The sequence below is a fragment of the Chelonia mydas genome, chromosome 1 (genome assembly GCF_015237465.2).
Source record: "Chelonia mydas isolate rCheMyd1 chromosome 1, rCheMyd1.pri.v2, whole genome shotgun sequence".
Taxonomy (NCBI): domain Eukaryota; kingdom Metazoa; phylum Chordata; order Testudines; family Cheloniidae; genus Chelonia; species Chelonia mydas.
Genome location: NC_057849.1, coordinates 190,067,179 through 190,083,513, shown reverse-complemented (window position 1 = coordinate 190,083,513; position 16,335 = coordinate 190,067,179). Strand labels below are relative to the sequence as shown.

The following is a 16,335-nucleotide window of genomic DNA, read 5'->3' as shown; positions in this document are numbered from 1 at the left end:
GTGTGGGCATGGAGCTGTTGCAGCAGCTCTGGGCTACCTGGGCCAGCCCTACAATCTTGATCCTGCACGTACTTATACTTGTATATAACTTTAAATAGATCAATAGCTCCACTGAAGTCAAAGGGACTACTCCTGAACTTTAAAGTTGAGAACGTATATAAGTATTTGCAGGATCAGGGCCGTGGCTTGTGAAGCACCATGCAAATATTCTGGCACTATATAATTTAAAAAATAATAAAATTATATTAACAGCTCGCAATCATGATAAATACGCTGTTCAATAAAGATCTCGGAATGGTTCATTATGAAGTTCTATTTAATTAGGTCATTAAATATTTACAAATTATATTGCTTCAACAAAATTTAAGGGGCAGGATCCAACCGCTGAGTCATTCTCCCCAGTCAGTTATTAATCCTCAGGAAATGGTCTACAGCAGTGGTTTTCAACCTGTGGTCTACAGACACCTGGGAATCCGCAGTATATGTCTAAGGGGTCTGTGAAAGGTTGTCGTTACCCTAGAACAGTGTTTTTCAATCTGTGGTCCATGGACTCCTTGGGGTCCACAGACTATGTCGAAGATTTCTAACGGGGTCTGCACCGGCATCTGAAAATTTTTAGAGGTCCACAAATGAAAAACGGTTGTAAACCACTGCTCTAAACTGAGGATGTTCATGGTATTTTAAGATGGGCAAGGGAAAGAGGTGTGTGATTTATGGGTGCTGGAGGTTGAGTTTGTCTGTACATGGTATTTATAGAGAATTACTGTCTTGTACACTGTCCACTCATATTGTTTGAATTCTCTCTCAACATTCCATTTACTTAATAATAGGATTTAAAAACACAGCTCTCATGGATATTTGTAACTCCCTTTTTGAGACTTATTATTTTGATTCATTTAAATTTGTAATCACAAGAAAATAAAGCCTTGATCCCAGTTGCTCTGGGTGATTTCACAAATAAAGACCCAAAACATCAAAATATAAAAAGCAATAAAGAAACAGAAATATATTATCAATTTATTTTTTAAATTGTTTTTATTAGATTTGCAATTGAACATAAGCTGTTAGAACGAATTTTGAATTACTGTATCATCAAGAAACTTCCACGAACATCGTAAACCTAGGGTCATTTTCTACCCTGTCATACACAAAACTCAAAGGGACTTTGATGGGAATACATGTCTGTATCTAAGGTCAGAAGAAAAATAATACATAGGTTTTTCCACAGTACATCTCAAAGCACTTTTCCAAGGAGGTCAGTAACATTATCCCCATTTTACAGATGGGAAAACTGAGGCACAGGGAGGGAAGGGACTTGGGACAATGGCAGAGCTAGGAATAGAACCAAGGTCTCCTGGGTCCCAGTCCATTGCTCTAACCACAATTATTACTGGAAGAGTAGTTGTTAACTCTGTAGCAACTAAACGTGTACAGTAGAACCTCAGAGTTAGGAACACTTTGGGAATGGAGGCTATTCGTAACTGAGAACAAAACATTAAAATGCAGCTTTTAACCATCTTAATTCAAATAAAACAAGCACAGAAACAGTTTCCTTATCTTGGCAAATCTTTTTTTAAACTTCCTTATTTTTTATAGTAGTTTACATTTAACACAGTACTGTATTTGCTTTTTTTGTTTGTTTGTTTTTTGTCTCTGCTGCTGCCTGATTGCGTCTTTCCGGTTCCAAATGAGGTGTGCGGTTGACCAGTCAGTTCTAACTCTGGTGTTCATAACTGTATATTCCTCTAATGAAGACCCAGGTCATACTCTCTTGCAGAAAAACATCACGGAATTGGCCCACTGAGGGGGAGGAAGAATTCATAAGGATTCCTTTGTGGAAGTCTCCCTTCACATGAATGCAAAAATCTCATGAAAGAGGCAGGGTTACCTCCCTCACCACGAGTAGTAGGCCATTGAGTTAGCCCCCAAATATGTCTGAGCCCAAGAGAACTACAGGAGGCCCCACTCCACTGGACTCACATGACTGGGAGCTCCAGCCCAGCCACCTGGGCCCCCAAATTCATGTGAAGGCTATGCAGAAAAATCATATAGGCTCAGGGGCTTTATTCTCTCTCTTGCCTCATTTTCCATGGAGATGAAAAGGGGATGGTTGCACAGTCCTCCTCTTCTTGTGTCTCTTCATGGCATGGCCCCAAAAGTAATAGAGGCTAGTTATGTGACAATAAAATGAAATCACAATGCATGGCAGAGCACTGGATCTCTCTGGTTAATACCTGTAGCTACTGTGTGTTTTCTGCATCTGAAATGTGTCACTGTGTGGTCCTAACATTATTCAGGAGCTATGATAACACAAATAATATACCCCTGGTACAAGCAAAAAACTCCTTGGAGTTCAGTAGAAGTTTTTAGCTGAGTAAGTAGCAGGGGCCAGAACTCATACATATTTTGTTTTTAAATATTACTTTGTTGACCAATGGCAGTTCTTCATATATTTTAATACCCAGATCAACCCCTCTTGAGGGGAAAGCCCGCAGGAACAGACTCTGAGGAAGAAACCTCTACAAGTATTTCCTGTCTTGTTAGGAATCTGGTTTAGATCAGAAATGTGGTTCTTCACTTACTCTCGGGTAAAACTATTGAAGTTGGTGGAGATACTCACTATTTACAGCAGTCTTAGTGGGACGAGAGTCAGCCTGCTACAATACTACCAATCGGCTTCACCACGTTTCATGTGTCACTTTAGTCTATCTGCTTTCAGCCTGCACTGTTGTTTAATAAGAAGCCAAAACAAGGGTAATGCATACACACTTTTAAATAGATACAATTATCCACACTGCTGTTCATCTCAAGTTAAAAAAAAGTCTAAACTAGTTTGAGATATTCACATTCATGCGATTTCTGTTTGCCATGTGTGTGCTACACTTTTCAATACACTCGATATCTCCTTCACAATTAACTTTGATTTTTATTTTTTTTCCTCACTGCACCGTCACAAGGCCACAAAACCTGGTTCTAACTGCTAAAGTGTTTTATTCTGCTTTAGAGGGTAAATACCTTGTAATTATGGGGTAATTATTTTTGATGGCCAGCGTGTTTTTTAGAAGAATCTCCAAACAAAATCACTGTTAACCTCTAGGGCAAAATTGCTAAGATTTCAGTTACCTTTCAAATGTATCCCTAGCAAATAAAGGATAACCTGTCACAAAGGTGTTGACTAATATTGGAACAGCCTGAAGATGTAGAAAGGCAAAAGGGTTTATTCTACTTATCTTAATGTCAGATATCAGGTGTGAATATTATATTTTAAAAGCTGGCTTCGGTCTCCAGAGTAGCCGTTTCATAATCGGATCAGTGACTGCTGCTCAATCACAAAGCATGGAAATAGCGGCAGCTATTCTAGTCCATTTCTGAAACTGCCTGTTTCAATGTAGGAAAGTGTATTTTAACATCAACTGATAATTTGCTGCTTCAAGACCTATTTTCATCAGTTTGAAATACATACAGACTTTTTGTCTCTAGAGGGGGAAAGAAATTTAACAGTTTTTTGTCATTTTATCTTTCATCCATCCTACCATTTTCATCCCTTCTGGAAAAGCCTCATAGAACTCAATAAGGATGAAATCAATAGCGTTAATACAAAATTATAGTTTCTCTAGGTTTCTTGAACCATGCTACAGTATTCTAAAAAATTAGAATTCAATAGAGAATTTTATACGATGGAGCCAAAACGTAGTTTTTTATTTCTTATTTTCTACTACATTTGAGAGGGCTCTTTCATTTCTGACCTGTTATTTTATGTATTGCAGTAATTCACAGATGCTCAAATCAGGAAGCCAGGTCCCACTGTGCTGAGCACTGCACAGGCATACCTAAAAAGACAGCTCGTACCCCAAAGACCTTTCAGGCTAAAATCTAAAGTATTTTAACTTATTAAACAAATGGTAATTGTAGAAAAGACAAAGTCAATAGAAGTTTTGCCTCCCTGCCAGTCTGCCCCACTACTCTGACTGCGCTTTTCTCTAAAATTAAAGTGCCTTCCTGATAACTGGTTTGTAGGTCAGTTTGAGGAGTCTGCAGATAAAACAGATGAAATGTTTGAGGACTGTGCTTCCTTAAAGTTCAGTTTTATTCTATAAAGAGATTCTGTTAAAATGGCATTGTGGGGTTCCAGATTAGTCTTTCAGTGACTCGGTATCAAATATGCCAAATCAACAAGTCACAGGCTGATTTTATGTTCATTATTTTCCATTCTTTGAAACTCAACCTGCATCTGGAAGCTAAATTGGATACAGTCTGGCTTATGCATTATTGCCAGCAATAGAAATGTGCTTATACCGTGTTCTGTGTTTGGTTGCACCTATGCCAAGCCACATTTCAATGCAGAGGAGAGGGGAATGGGTCATATTTGTAACTATGGACAGAAAATGGCCCTGCAATTAAAATGTGGTTAGTGAATCTGTTGGTGATGTATCAGTCAGAATAGAAGTGTGCTCATTCTCTTGCAGCTGGCTCAGCAATGGTAACAGGAGCAAAAACTAATAAAATTCACCTTTTGTCATGAAAGTAGGCAGATATGTCTTTCAATACGCATAGAGAACAGATCTCCTGAAGAAGATACCATTTTTACAGTCACTTTTCAAATGAGAGCCATGCTTTAACAGTAGATTAATATTTAGAGATAAGCAAACTACTCTGATAGCAAATCTGTGCATTTCAACCTTTTTCCCCCTGAAGAGCTTGAATTATGTACAGTAAATAGTAAGTTAACAAAACTAAGAGTCAGCAACTAAAGTTCAGTGCTTCCATTTTGGACAACCCAGTTAAAACGTTAGCACTTAAAATTATTCCAAATGAGGCTTTGCATTAATACTGTTCAAATTAATGAAGGTGTATGTGTGCTGGCTTTCAGAAGTTCTTGGATACTGCTGTTTGCTATGGAGCTAATAAGTCAGCAGTGGATTGATTTACCGCATGTAGGTTGTGTTTGGGTATAGGAGGGCTAGACCATTTTGTTTTTTTAAAAAAAATACATAACTTTAGATTTTGCGCCACACAGGATGGTCTCAGGAATAGCCTGTGTGAGCAGAATTATGTGGGTGTACAGGCCCATCGAGAGAAATGAAGGGCCCCAGATCATTATGTTCGCCTGCCCTCCCCCCCATTTCTTTATTTACAAAGACATTAAATGTTTTGGGGGCCAGCCTGAGCTCAGGGCCCGAGTACAATTGTTTTCCCTTTTCACCCGCACATGTCAGTCCTGGGTGTGCTTCTTTCACAGAATCCTGTTGTCCTGGACAGTGGCATCTGTCATGTATCCCTGTAATTCAGGGCCTGATGGCCAACTGCAGGTAATCCATGGGATGGGTCTACAGGAGAGGAAAACTAAGCATCTTGCAGTCTTTCTCCCCCAGTTCCATCAGGGTTTTGCCCCCTGCAGCACAGGCCATAGATGTTACCTCATGCTCAAGAGATCATCCGGGGGGAGACCCGGTGCGTCCATGCTATCTTTGTGTCCCACTGATCTCCCCACTCCCTCAACTTCTTGATAGTATGCCGCCCATGAATCTATGCTGCGTCAGCGGCTGCCCCTAGTCCCTTCTCTAAAGGGTGGGAGTGTTCCCTTCCTGTAGAGGTGGGGCACAATGTTAAATGCAGCTTTTAGGCTTTTTATTACAACTTCCTCTCTGGACTTCGTGGGGGCTGCTGGTGGGCAGTGTGCAAGCCCCACTCTTTGCTCAGCCCAGCAGTATTGGCAATCCCAACCATTCAAATATCATGCTAGCCCTCAAAAAATCATGATAGACTTAAAAACAGATGATTTAAAAGAAATTGGGAGGGGAGGTCCTGTTATTTGCGTTCTGGTTTTTGAGCTTTTTAGGGTGCACTTGGATCGTGTTTTCAAGCATTTCTCTGTAACTGTGATGTCTAGAATCTTGCTTTTATTTTTAAATGAAAGTAGAGAAAATCCTGTAATCACTTGACTCCAGAAACTGGGGCTTTAAGAAAAATACCAAATATCACACAACTCATAATTATACTGGTCCACACTTGCCCAATTAGTCTCTCCCCAGCGCCCTCTAAGCCTCAGAGAATGCACTGCATGGGGCACACCGAGACAATACTGCTATGGAGGCAGATGAGTCAACAGTTTCTGAAAATCAGGCCCCTTTAAGCTATCTCCAGTTGGGAACCATAAAACTTAGGCACGCAATATTGCTAGTCACTTTTGAAAATGTTGGCCTTGATCTCCAAGCTAGAGTGCCTATGTTTTTTTTTCTCCTTTGCATATAGATAATATATTAATGTCCCCCTTTCCCTGTCTGGTTTAGCCTGGAAACCTATCTTAAAATTACACCATTTTGAAAGTCTCTTTCTCAGATATCTCCTTTCAGGCTGATGGGTTTACCTGCCTCCTTTTGAAATTTAGAAAGGCAGAGCGCAAGACAAACTTGAGGAATTTTGCGTCACTTTGCCAAACCCAGCTGGGACTGCTAACCAAACAATTACAGTGCCAAGTTACAGTTATAGTGCCAAATTAGCTCTAGCCCTTCCTATAGGATATGATTTATTTTTTATTTGTTAGGGGGAAAAAAAACTTTCCCTGATATGAAGTCAAGTCTATGAGATGTTTTTATCAGGAGGCAGATGATAGGTTATATCTATGTACCCTTTGACTCTGTCTTTGCTGAGGCACTGGCTGTTGCTGCGCTCCGGAGCTACTCCAGGACATGTGTCTGTAGGGACCTAAAGGAATTCCAGTAGGAAATTCATGCTTGTGTTTAGCACTTCTAGAGGCAGCAGTAACTCCCCTCTTACCTTCTCGCACTACTGGAGAAGGTGGTGATATATACCGTAGCTACTGGTGACCAGTGAGTGGCAGTATGAGTCCTAAAAGGGCCCTAGAAAGTAGAGCTGAGAGGAAGGCCATCCACTGGGATGACCTGGGATCTGTGGGGTTATGCTCTGTTTTCCCTGTGAATGATTAGGAACTGGGGACTAGTTCCTCTCTCTAGGGATGTAAATACTGTTAAAATTAACTGTTTAAACGATTAAAAATATGTCGTTTAAACAGGTAACCGATTAAGTGGTAGATCCAGCTGGCTGGTGCTGCTGGGGCCTTTCCGCCAGTGCGGCTGGGGCCCCTCTGGCTGGGTGGTGCTGCTTTGGCCACTTCGGATGGGCGGCGTGTCTGGGCCCACTCTGGCTGGCACAGGGCCACTCTGGCTGGTGCAGGGCCACTGGGGGCGGCTGGCGAGGGGTCATTGGGGCCAATCAGCTGGCTGGCCTCTGGTTAAGTTAAGGTGGGTTAACCGATAAGACTATTGCTTACCAGTTAACCTTTTACATCCCTACCTCTCTCTACTCTAAGAAGCTGTAAAACCTCATTTTGTAGTGGAGTGAATCCAACTCCACACACACACACCCCTCCATCTCTCTCAGCCCCCAGCTCCTGCCAGCAGGGAGCATCAGGATACAAGTATAGTATTTAATGATCAAAACCAAAGTTGCTTTTATGTCAACAAAGTGCAGTTGGTTTGCAAAATTTGGACACCAGAGGGCAGGCTGGTACTTTGCTGCATAATTTAGGAATCACAAACTAAAACTACAGAATTACTAAGATCTAAAACACATTGATGCATGACTAGAATGCATGTGGCTGCTGGCTTGTTTTAATAAAACAAATTAGAAAAACAAATTTTCACTTGAGTTAAAGATTGTTAACTGAAAATCATAATTTTCTTCAAAACAGGGTTCCTTTCAGTTCAGAAGGATTAAATGGTGAAGCAGCTGTGTCTTAGAAGCCATGTTGCTTATTAATACTGTAGTGCACTGGGACTCGATTGGTTTGACCTTTTTAAGGAAGAAAACTGGGCATTATGGAACAAGTTTGTTAACTTTTATTTTATGTAATGTTTGTAAGTAACAGAAGTGTGTGTGCCCGTACCAAGCCTAAAGGTTAATTGGTTACTCAGCATTCAGTGAACTAACTAGAGAATTCTCATGTATTCTGCAGTTCAGCAGAAAGAAGTAGAGTCACTGAAGCTTTGCGCCTAAATCACAGTTGCCCTTTGCACTGATGCAAACATTTACACTAGGAGAAGTAGTAATACTTAGCTCTTACGTAGTGATTTTCATCAGTGGATATGAACGTCCTTGACAAAGAATACAATACCATTATCTCCATTTTTTACATCGGGAAACTGAGGCATGGAGTGGTGAACGGACTTGCTCACTGTCATGCCACAGGCCAGAGCTAGGATTAGAAGCTAGATCTTCTGAGTCCCAGTCTAGCACTATCCACTAGGCCAGTGTTTCTTAACCTTTCTGATACCAAAGATTGGCTTGCTGCCTTCCTAAACTGTGTCAGGGAGATCTTGGGGACTGGCACCAATGCACAGACCAGTCGTTTGAGAAACACAGTGCTAGGCAAAAACTCTATCATTCTGATTTAGCAGCGTCTTGCACTGGTGTAAAGAACTGCATGAGGCATTCAAGAATGAGGTCCACGGTATGAGGCAATACTGAATCAGACCCTTTTTCAAGATAGTTGAGGAGAATAATCCACAAATTCATATTTCAGTCTTTTTTTTTTTCTAAGAACACACAGTGGCAGATGAATTTTACCTCTAGACCACATTTAGAATTTTCAGCCCCATATATTTGTCTTGGTTGTCTTTTATTCCCCCTGAGAACAGACTTATTAATAAAATATGATAATGGGAGTTGATCTGCTCAGTACTATCCCAGGATCATAAAATGAAGTCTGATTTATTGCTTGTTACCTCAGAATATTAAAAGAAATGAGAACAGGGTACAGGGTTGGGGGGGACCTTTGCAAAATTTCTGTTACAAAAGAAGAAATCTGATTTGCTGATGAAGACACTGAATATGCTAATTTCTGGATAACTGTGCTAGAGGGAAATTATTAACCAATTTACGACACATTCACTTTTATACAAGATGTGCTTTCAAGGGAAGCTGTTAACTTAATTGTTGCCAGTTCTCACAATTTTATTGCAAGTCTTATAACATTCAATATCTGTGTCAAAGCCTCAGCTCCTGGAATCATGTTGTTACGTGAGAATTTCATCTTTCATTTAAAAAAAAGAAGTTTCAAACCATCAGTATCAGAGAAAAGCTCAGGCTTAAAAAGAGAAGGCAAATAAAAAGAATCCATAATTTATTGTATTTAAATTGATTTTTAAGTGTGTCTCATCTTTGGGGGTCTGTTCCATGATGCTTGAATGCTTGGGATTGGCAATATTGTTATATCTATTCTCTCTGCAATAGATTATATCATCTACTCACTCTTTTAAATAGTGTGCCCAGAGATTTAAAAAATAAAAACAAACTGGTTTGTTTTATCAGGGGTTTTTTGGTGGGTCTGAGAGTGACAACACCAACAAGCCATCATTCTTGCCTCTCTCTCTTTTCTTTCTGTGTGCACAATTGGCTGGGGCCTCTTCAGTTTCAGCTCTCTAGCTCATACAGCTAAATATCCTCATGCAGGGCCTAGGGCAGGGGTGGGCAAACATTTTGGCTTGAGGGCCACATCTGGGTATGGAAATTTTATGGTGGGCCATGAATGCTCACAAAATTGGGGTTCAGGAGGGGGTGAGGGCTCTGGCTTGGGAATGCGGGCTCTTGGGTGGGGCCAGAAATGAGGAGTTTGGGGTGTAGAAGGGGGCTCTGGACTGGGGCAGTGGGTAGGAGTGCGGGATGGGGTGAGGCTCCGTTTGGAGGTGCGGCTGGGGATGAGGGATTTCGGTTGCAGGTGGATGCTCCATGCTGGGACTGAGGGGTTCTGAGGGCAGGTGGGGGATCAGGGCTGGGGTTGGGGCACAGGAAGGGGTCAGCGGTGCAAGCTCCAGGCAGTGTTTACCTCAAACAGCTCCCAGAAGCAGCTGGCATGTCCCAGCTCCGGCTCCTACATGGAGGCGCAGCCAGGCTTTGCATGCTGCCCCGACCTCAGGTGCGGCCCTGATTGTCCCATTGGCCACAGTTCCTGGCCAGTGGGAGCTGCGGGGGTGGCACTTGGGGTGGGGGCAGCACGCAGAGCCCCCTATCTGTCCCTAAACATAGGAGCTGTAGTAGGGACGTGCTGTTGCTTCTGGGAACCACGGCATGCACACTTGGACTGGGTGCAGCCCCCAACTGCGTTCCTGGTGGGAGTTTGAGGGCCGGATTAAATCGGCTGATGGACTGGCTATGGCCCAGGCCCATAGTTTGTCCACCCCTGGCATAGGGGAACGCATGTGCCATTAGCAAAACAGCGAACGCCGATTATGTGCAAACATACCTCTCAACCTGGCAAAGAATCATTGTGGGTGGGATGCAATGTATAACAAAGCCGATGCAAACAAATTATTCCTGCAGAAAACTTCAAATGCTGTGGGATTCCTTCCTTTGGTATAAAGAGCCCTTTCAACAACCACAGTTTCATTATTCTGTATCTCTGATGTAAATAATTTTTTTGACAATAGAGGCAAGGGGGCAGCAAATCTATATGGAGCATAGGTAACTTTGAGGCTAAAAATGTTCTTAAAATCAATTACAGTTGAAATATATGTACTCAGATGAAAGAGACAAGTGTCTCCTCCCTCCCCCCACCTCTTTCAATTATAGTTATTTTTAGAGGTTACTTATCACAAAAGTAGGTACAACATATTTAGATTGCAATTGTGATATTTTAGACCAGTGGTGTGCCTGTTAAAATCCTGGATTATTGTTTGTTGATTAGAGCTGCTTCACCCTTCAGAACATCTTTTTTCAAGGAGGTGACCTCTTCAGAGTTAAGGTATCCGGATGACACATTCATTTGAATAAACACTAGAAATCACAATGGCTTTTTCATGCTTAATTGAAATTGTATTTCAGCCTCTTTTTTCTGTCTCTGTCTCCCTTCCTGTCTCCTCTGTGTTCCGTCCTCTACCTCTCCAGGCTGGTTCCCATCTCCTCCGGCTAGTCAGGGCTTCTTACTGCTGAGTTGCATTTTCTGTGAGCGATCTCAGGGCTCCATCAATAGTTGGATAAACTCCTCATTTTTACTATGTATGGAAAAAAAATTTACTTAAAACTTTTAATTAATTTTTCTTTTGTGTTTTCTTTCTTTTCTTTCTTTGACTATTCAATCAGCTATCAGGTAGCATAAGTAATGCAGCAAGGAACCATGGCTGTGGCATTGCTTTTGAAAATGTAGAACAACTTTCTTCTCCTTCCCCTTCAGCACTGGAAGAAATGGAGGCAGGGAAACACTTCAAGACCTCCAAACAGTGTCAAAAGTCATGCCTCTCTCCCCAGATCAACTGATTAATTTTAGTTTGCACTGAACATTTAATGCTCCTGGCATATGTTTGTCCATACAAAATGAAACTGAACTGATGATTACCTTGAATCTTCAGGGTAGTTCCTAGGTGAGACTGGTTTCAGAGTCACAGGAGGAGGTAGGGGAAGAGTGCTGAATCACAGTAAAGCATGAGGAAAAATTCAAACTGAATAAAACAATTGCATTTAATTTTTTCATACTTGAAATTCCCTAGAAACTTTTATCAGGCTTGATATTGGTTAAAATAACGTTCTACACATCTGGGTATTTAGAGTATGTACTGGGTATTTCCTAAAATGCCTGTTTCTGATCTCAAAAAAAAAAAAAATTTCAGATAGTGTAGCAGAGTGAATGAATATCCCCCTGTTCGATGCTCTGGAGCTAGAGCTGGGCAAAGCTTGGAAAGGGAATGGGGATGTGTGAACATGTTTTAAAGTTGCCTTTTGTACTCCCTGTATTCTAGGGGAGCCAGAGCCTCACCAATGCAAGTTAGAGCAGACTCAGGGCTGTGGTAATATGTGTCCTGCTTCCTGTGGGCCCTGGCTCTTACCCAAGATGGCCAGGGATGCAACCCCATGCTGTGAGCGCCCCATGACCCTGATTGCTAGAAGCTAGGAGTGGATGACAGGAGATGGATCAGTCAATGATTGCCTGTTCTGTTCGTTCCCTCTGAAGCACCTGGCATTGGCCACTATTGGAAGGCAGGATACTGGGCGATATGGACCATTGGCCTGACCCAGTATGGACTTCTTATGGAAGAAGATGACAGCCGTAGTACAGTACACAACAGCCACACAGCTTCTCTACCCCCTCCTTCCACCTCCCATTCCCTCCCCCGACATGCCCCCTACTCTGGGAGCTGGGAGCCAGGTTTCAGCAGAGCCCTTATGCTGGCCAGGGAGACGAGCTATTGTCAGTGGGCCCTTTCCACCCCCCTTTATGTCCCATTACACTGCCAGAGCGGTGTGCCAGGGCCTGGGGTTGAGTGAGTGGCTGGAAATAAGGGAAGCATTCACCCTCTTTTTTGCAGACTCTGACTCCCTTTTGTTTCAGCCATGTTCACAAACCTCTTGTTTACGTCATGCGAACATCCAAGTGCGTGAAGCATCTGTCCATATGGATGTTTTCGGGAAGCGCATTCCAGGCCTGGTGCCAAGAATTGTTTTAATCAAGAAATGAAATTTGTTTTGTGATCTAATTAAATTTGTTTCAGGCAGAAGCTGAATTCAGCTAGAAAGATTACATACATCTTTCATTCTGAGATTAGAAACTGTAATGTGGCCCAGAGCTTCCCTTCCACCCCCACCTTCTGTGGTAAAACCTGTGGATGAAGCTAAAGAGATGAAAATCTCGGAGAGGCTCAAGACACTCATTCTTCTCCCTGCCCCGTCTGAGGAGGTAAGATTTGGCCCTCCCCTGTGGAACAGGCTGCAGGACCCTCTCCCAATCCTGGTAGAGTCATGGGTTGTCGTGGTCATCTGCCTGAGGACCCTGTGTCTCTGCACTGGATTTGCCGTCTCCCATCCCCCCCCAATTTCCTTGTAGCTCACCTTCACTGGTACAAGACTTCCTCCTGGCCTCCTCTTCCTTACAAGAGTGGGAGGAGAGCTCTCCACAGAAAACATAACACACAGCTTTGACTTTTGACTAATCTCTATAGGGTTGAAAAGGGGACAAGGTTGTCCCCCCAGCTTGGCCTTCCGAGGCTGTAACTCCGCTGCTCAACCCTCAGCATAGTTTTCAGAGACTGTCCCTGGAGAGGCCTCTACATGGTGGGGAGGGAGGGAGGTGTGTGTGCTTGATGTGTTACCATTATCAATAGCCAGGATATTTTCCAGCTCCATGGTGATGTTATGAGTCTGTGTTAATTTAACTGATTGATTAACATTTTTAGTATTCTTTGAAGATGGAAAGCTATGTGAGTGTTTTTAAGAATTCATTGGACTGTGAGTGCCCTGGAACAGGGTCTGTACTTGAGAGTTTGGAAAGCCTGGTGAGCGCTACCATACATAGAAAATAATACCTTGGATCCAAGCCTTACTACTAGGTATAGCATGTATTACAGTGAGAAGTACCACTAAGCAAATAGGGCCATTATTATTGTTTAGGGTGACACTTAAGCTCTAGGTACAAACCAGGAGGCCTTGCTTGTATGTGTGTTCTTCCCTTTCCCCACTGTTCGGTCCCTGAATAAGGTTGAAGTGTAAATAGGGCACTTATATGTTCTGACCAGTGTGTGAGTAGTGTCCTTCTCATGCTTGCCACTGTGGCTGGTTTGTTTGGTATTATGAATAGGGCCCATTTCAATAAAGAGGAAGAAATCAGTCTCAATTTCGTTGATAGGACAGAATGATCATCATTACTATGAACCTTGTGCTGCTTAGACTTCTCAATTTTAGTATGAATTCTGACTCTTCCACAGCTCAGTGCTCTATTTTCCATATAGACAAGAGCTCTAGAACTGTTAACTTGAAACATTCTAGATTGCCATGTACAGGCCAGCAGAGGTTCTCGTCTGTTGACTTGGATAGACTCCTCCAGAATGTAACATTTCTAGGGGGATTGTGAATAGGTTCATGCTGTCTTCTATATTACTGGTTTCCATTCTGGAGCAGAGTGAGTCTTTAGAAGTCTTTTAAAGTGTAAATCTGTATTTATTTTTATTAACATGGTTTCCTGAAGTAGTTGCTGTTCACCCAAGAACCTTTGGGGGAGAGAGGGGGAGAGGGTAAATTCTTCTCATCAAAACAATGACAAGAATGGTTTGGCTTTTTTTTTTTTTTTTTTTTTAAATAAATAATGTTGGGCCCAGATTTGTAGCTGCTGTGAATCAGGGTGGTTCCATTGAATTCACTGGGGCTGTGGTGATGTACAGTAGCTGAGGATATGTATCACTGTTTTAAAAATAAGGACTGAAAGTTGAGAATGTAATGCTGGCTAATAACATGGTACTTGCAGTATTTGATGTTGTCTGAGTCTTCAGAAAGACACCGAGTGACTGAGTCTCCTCTTGCTCAAACCACCAATTTTATTTAAAAAAAAAATACAATATTAAACTAAATCTCAGCAAATCTAAAATTATGCTGTTTGGCTCAGACAGCAGGTGGGGAGTGAAGGGTGCTGCTAAGCCTCCAGTCTTACAATCAGGGGAGATGTGTTAGTGGGGATGAGGTGATGCCCAGGCTTAGGGCCGAATGGTGCTTGTCTTACCCAGGTTTTCCCATTTACTTCAGGCAAGTAGCCTCATGCTTTCAGTGAGACTTCTTGGATATCTAGGGTAAGCAAGATTTGGCCCATAGTGTGCTCCTGGACTGTGGGTTGACTTTGGAAAATCGGACGTTTGGCTCTAATTGGGCTCTTTAAAATAGTAAACACCATAGGAATGTCACCAGCCTGCAAACCTTCCTCTTGAACTCTGATCTCACTACTGTGACTCATGCCTTTATGGCTGCATTACTGCAACAAGCTCTCTACTGACTAACTGAAAAGCAGTTCTGTTACCTGCAGCTGCTGCAGACCTTGGTAGCAAGACTGCTTTCTAGGGTGGCGAAAGGAATTCTGCTTGCCTGTTTTTTCCATGCTCAGCTGTGCCTTTTGGGGCCATGGATTGTGTTTGGAACATTCTTGGAACCCAAGGACCTTGTTCAGGCTTTGACACTTCTAAGATTTCATGGTGACTTGTGATGGCTAAGAGTTTGGGCTGGGCCCATGAGGGCCTCTGCAACCCTCTCTCTGTGGAATGCTCCTCAGTTTTATGTTGAGAAATGATACTGCTGGAGCAGTGAAAACAAGCCACAAAGCTTTATTTCTTTCCATTTGAAAAAAGTATTCTGCATGTCACTTGACTCCATTTTAATTCACCTGATGGACTTATTCTTCAGCCCTTTTAATAGGCGTAAGTTGTATTTTGAAGGCCCTTCCAATATTACAGCAGTTTGAAATACATATATTTTGTCTGAATCAACTCTGTTACACCAATGTAACTCCTCTGATTTTCGAGGAATTACTCAGGATTTACATCCAGGGTAAGAGAGCAGAATCAGGCTCATTATTTTCTGTGCCTTAGTCCCTTAGAATATAAATACAATACATGAACTAGGGTGCCCTCCATCAAGGAAGGTGTAAGGGGAGGAGATGGAAGAGATTCAGGAGACGTTGTCTATGGTCGGGAAACCAGGACAAAACCCCCATTTTCCACAAAACACACTGGGATTTCCCAGAAAACCAGAGCAAGCCTGGCAACTTAAGTATTGTCAGCTCCAAGCATTCAGGAGTCAGGCCTCAGGAATTATGAGATGGGATTAAAATTCATGCTTTTTCAAAAAAAATAGATGGCTGTTTATTTGCCTCCTGGGTTTTTTTTGAGTCTTTTGGGTCATGTTTCAAATCTCCTCTCTGTAACTTTTCCAACAGCCTTAAGGTCAGGAGATGCTTGTTCAATATTCAGACTTTTCAAAAGTACCGTTCTAACTATATGAAAACCCACAGCTTTATGAATAGGCTGCTTTGGTTTGAAAAATTAGTGACATCTCATGTACTGTAATAGAACTATGTATAAAGAGTCCTGCTGCTGTGTAAAGTACAGTGCTCCTGCACATATTATTTCATCTGTAAGGGTGAAAAGCGTTTACATGATTCAAGAATTTCTACCCAGTAGCTGTGTACCTACAGTCTTAGAAAATGTACCAGATATTAGCAAGAGGCTGATAGTAAGATGAGGGGAGACTGCATAAGTTAGATCCAGGGTCCAAGACCTAAATAAACCTAAATATTTCCTCTTTGTCCAGCCATCCCAACTAGTATGAAGAGACTGCTAGAACTCCTGGGAGACCACTTCTTTTATATCCATCTCTAGATACGCAAGTGATGAAGTGTTCAGAGCTGGGGCCTTCAAATATATTCAAGAGAAAAACATGCTCTTTCTCTGTTCCTTTTCCCCCCATCAACCTCTGGCCAGGTGGGGAGCAATGGGTTTCTGATGCTTTTAATTTCTCCTCCAGTGAATAGCTCCTGACTTTCTCAAGCCAGCAACAGCAGAATGAAACTAA

General features: G+C 42.2%; 1 protein-coding gene across 22 annotated transcripts in view; it reads left to right on the top strand.

Moving 5' to 3' along the window:
• The window catches only part of BBX (BBX high mobility group box domain containing), a 183,575-nt gene that overhangs the window by 53,682 nt on the left and 113,558 nt on the right, over positions 1–16,335 (top strand). Inside the window, exon 1 of one of the 22 annotated variants that reach the window (XM_043538531.1) lies at positions 12,505–12,685. The exons of 20 other annotated variants lie outside the window; for them this stretch is intronic. The gene's annotated coding sequence lies outside the window, so the exon portion shown is untranslated. Of the gene's footprint in view, positions 1–12,504; positions 12,686–15,628; positions 15,642–16,335 lie in introns of those variants that run through there. One more of the 22 variants, XM_043538532.1, reaches the window with a different exon arrangement.